The sequence below is a fragment of the Dryas octopetala genome, chromosome 5 (assembly GCF_963921425.1).
Source record: "Dryas octopetala chromosome 5, drDryOcto1.1, whole genome shotgun sequence".
Taxonomy (NCBI): Eukaryota; Viridiplantae; Streptophyta; class Magnoliopsida; order Rosales; family Rosaceae; genus Dryas; species Dryas octopetala.
The window spans coordinates 4,121,881-4,126,301 of NC_141370.1; the positions used below are offsets into that span (position 1 = coordinate 4,121,881).

Genomic DNA, 4,421 nt, shown 5'->3' on the forward strand with positions numbered 1-4,421 from the left:
TACTTATACATATCATTTTATATCTTAAAACCGTTGGGTAATCATTTTTTCCACAACTTTTTTTAACTATATGTGATGTTAAGTTATGTGTTTGACAAGTAATTTTTTTTCAAAAATGTTGTATAGATAGATGATACACATCAATTTTTTGGTTAATCGTTTTAACTGTTGTTAGTAGGTGTTTTATACAATGGTTATTTAACTAAAACCGTTGTCTATGATTAATTAACATAATTTTTTTAAAGTTAAAACTGTTGTTTGTTTGATTCACATTTTAATATCCCTGCTTACATCCAATTGAATCCCCATTAATTCCCTGCTTGCATATCCAATTGGAATTAAATCCCACTAAATCCCTGCTTGTTGCATCCAAAGTAATCCACAAATATTGGTAACTCAAAAAGATCCATGAATTCATTAAATTGGAATTGGAGTTTACAAAGTCGATCATGATAACAAACCCATTCACACATTCCTTGCCAATTAATGTACAGCCCAAAAAATTATAAGTAACTTGATAACTACAAAAAGTACTTGTTGATTACAAAAACTATAAAGCTAGGGATGACATGGTCTAACCTAAGTAATCGTGCAAAGTCAGCCATATAAATACCAAAATATCTGACTTTGCAAGATTAGCTAGTCAATGAACTGCTCCCATCATAATATTGCATGTCTACACAGCCTAGCCAGTTAGCTATACAAAATATTTACCAAAAAATGCTTGTTAAACCCAGCCAGCAGATTTAGGGAAGTGAGGAGTACGTATTGGATCTACATATAGCGCACCAGAAAACCTGCCCATTCAGCGCGTACTTCATCAATCTGGTCCTGTGAGTAGGTGTTGTCCTTTCTCCTTTCCCACTGAAATTAACCATGGAGTAACAAAGGGATTAATATAAGGGAATACACCAATAAGAAATTCAACATTTTTGTTTAAATAACCTTTTTTTTTAAGTAATTGAATGAATCAATAAAAAAAAGGAGCAGGAGAAACCCCTGAACCAAAGAACAAACATACAAAGCAAGAACAAACCATCAAAATAATGATCTAAGTGACTTAAAAAACAATTAACCTGCCATAACCATCAAGTTAATCATCAACCATCAAATTAATGATCTAATTGACTTAAAAAACAATTAACCTGTCATAACCATCAAGTTAATCCATCATCATCATAATTAACAAGGGTTTTTACACAATTGATCCAAACCACATTTTAAACAAAATGAAACATGTCCTAAGTGTAATGAGGTTGCAGCCAAACCATCATGTTATCATGACACTATGAAACATGCACACTGTAACACATGCAGTATACCAACATTCAACATTCAAACCTGGGCAAAGTTTAGTAGACAGCAGGAAATTGTTCAAAGGTCTATTTTGATTTGGTAAGATTGAAATAATTCTAGCATGCAAGCTTAATTAGATGAAAGAGCTTAATTCCACTTATGACGACTACACAAAAAAAGTGAACCCCAATATCTGTTCAGAAGTTACAAAAATTCAGGAAATTTGCTAGCCAATTAATCAATTTCATCAAAGTGCAAGTCACCAATCAATTGGTCAACATGACAAAACAAACAGGCTAAATCTAAGCATAGGTCCAAGAAAAGAGTTGCATGACCCAAAGAAAGGTGAGATTTTCAAAAATAAACTATCAAAGGTGTACAACAACTCAACAAATGATAAGCATATGTAAAATGAGTAACCTAAATACACCAAAGAAAAAAAATCAAAAATAAAAGAGAACAAGCGACTTCCAAATCACAAGGCAATTCAAATAACAAGAGCCACTGAGGAATACACATGCTTTTCTTGGATGTATAGATACATATGAATATATATATATGGAGGTATGACCTTTCACTTTAAATTCCAAAGGAGATATGGCTTGCTTCGGCACCTTTCCTGCAGGAAAATAACACAAGCTAGTCTTGTGATTTGCTAAAAGAAAAAAAATAAAATAGGGATTGCAGCCGTCAAGATAAAAGAGGAGTGACTCATTTTCTTTCTGCCTTAAGTCTTGATTTTGGAGTGGTTTGCAGCAAGATGAAAGAGCAGGTTTTCAACAAAGTCATGTGAAAAAAAAAAAAAAAAATAGCAAAACAAAAAAGAGGCAGTCGGCACCTGGAGAAATAAATCAAGAACAGGGTCTCTTCTCTTCCCTCCCTGCCGAAACAAAAAAACAGTATGTATTAGAGAATGGGGAAAAAAAAGACAACAAGAAAAAAAAATGGATGGAGAAATTATGTCCATTATAAAGAAAAGGAACCTCACTCTTTGAAGTCTCACGTGGAGGACTATGGGGGTATTGAATTCCTTTTGAGTTAGTTGACACCTGCAAATTAATAAAAAGGGTCAGCTACTGTTGGTATAAGACAAAGGAAAAGTATGGAAATCCAAAGTCAGCAAAAAGAGGACATGTGAAAGGGATTAAACTACCAAAGAAATAAACAAATTATTTCTCTTGCTCCAAGCCCCACGTAGCAATGTTTGCTGCAAGTTTTCTTAGATGCTGCAAAGTCTACAAATACACATGGCAAACAAGTTCAAGTCAGCTCAAAAGTAGGTACAAGATCAAGTTAACCCAAAAGAAAATAGTCTAGCTTGCACATGAGACAGCTAGTAAGTGGTTGCTTTCACCAAATATTTATTTTCTGAACAAAGAGATAAGAAAGCTAGAGAGATCAAAAAGATGCAAAAATAGACATGCGTAAAGTGATCTTGCCTACGCCGATTGCTTTGTTATTGTTCTTTGCCTCCAGTCAAAAGGAATTGGCTTGTTTTCAAAATTAGAGGAGAGGGGTTCTTGCTGCTTCCAATTAGTTCAGCCAACTATGAAAAAACACACCTAGAGATTCTCTCCTAATTACAAGGCCCCGGATGTTTATTAATAAAAATGTTGTATATCAAGGGATTCAATCTAGTTTTAAAAAACTAAAATGCTTTGAGTAACTTAATAGTGATAAACATATACAACTACTCGGTGTTCTGTTTATTATCGACATAAATCATCAAGAAATGGATGTCAATATTCATTACCAATGCATACATAGCATGTACAAGAGCAGAACTTTGGTTTTGAGTTTCCTAACACCATCTGGCTTTCATATTAAATTAATAGCCACAATGATGCGAAACAAATAATATAATGATAGCTCTATACCTGGAAAGCTGCAAGATTTGCAGAAATTTGATTCAAGGCTTGCCCGTTTTGGTCCAGAAGCTCTCCTGTAATACCACCAATTGCTGCAGACAGAACAAGCAAATTTTAAAAAACCATTACAACAATTCCTCTCGAAAAGGAAGCTCTAGAATTTAGAACTCCAGAGCATTTTAATTGCAAAGCAAGCCACTTCCAGTCCGAATGCATAAGATCAGCAGCACACAGTGGCAATACATAAAATTAATATATGTACTTATCTTAACATGAACATGTCATTGCAACTTCTATTCAACTAATACTATCATGACAAACCTTTAGGTTATATATACACATACCAAGAAGGTCAATATCTTAAAAAATCCTCCATTTCCTCATTAGAAACATATGGATGGAGGGCATGTAGAATCCACCCCCAGACAACTACATCAAATATTGTCCAAATATCTAAGCCTAAGTTTTACATTCTTGCAAATATTTAAAATTTAAGGAGGGGTGAAATGAAAAGGGGTCACTTTCTTGGTTCTTTGTTGATGTTCTTTTGTGGGGGAGAGGAATAACTTTTGCATTCTAAAAAGCTACAGCATTTTTCCTTTTAAAAGCTATTGTCTTCTGATATATCATATATGTGCATGAGGGAGGGAGGGTAATAGCTAGTAATTAAAGTGGGAATAGGGAACTCCACTCACCTCACTCCTCACTAGGATCCTTATAATGTCTTGATATTTGGATTTAGCTAGTGTTTGGTATGGATGCTTATTGATCATATGCTTGGACAGTGCAGTGTGCACTCTCAATTTCAGGAACAACGCTTTGGTGTCATGGCTTTAAGGCTCTCTCTCTTGTGAATTGATGTGATTGAGAGAGAGAGAGAGAGAGAGAGAGAGAGTGAGAGTGAGAGTGAGAGAAATTCTTTCACCACTCACTCAGCCCTCTGTCGAACCCATTTTCAAACCTCCAATCCCCAATTGCCTCTAGATTAGATAGAGATGGAAGAATGTATTTGATTTGATGAGAACAAAGTTGTTCTGTATGTTCCTACAGTACTATACTATTCCAAAACATAATGGGAAGGAATATTTGACCCAATTTCAACCAAGGCCTCTCTCACTCTATTAGTAAACCTCATTGATTTTAATGATCCATTAATTTGGGAATAAATAATCCTCTGTTCTTCCTCTCAAACACTCATTATTATGTTGCAAGCACCATTATTTTTCAAGACTGCTGTAAGCTCAAGGATTTCATAGC

At 34.6% G+C, this 4,421-nt stretch overlaps 1 long non-coding RNA gene across 1 annotated transcript; it reads right to left on the reverse strand.

The window, feature by feature from the left end:
• Nucleotides 1-1,986: 1,986 nt before the first annotated feature.
• LOC147283639 (uncharacterized) lies at nucleotides 1,987-3,211 on the reverse strand. The gene is made up of 4 exons (XR_015122488.1): nucleotides 3,174-3,211; nucleotides 2,450-2,531; nucleotides 2,285-2,345; nucleotides 1,987-2,176 (listed from the first exon to the last, which is right to left on the reverse strand). It is a non-coding gene; the product is annotated as an uncharacterized LOC147283639 (long non-coding RNA).
• Between the last annotated feature and the right edge of the window lie 1,210 nt (nucleotides 3,212-4,421).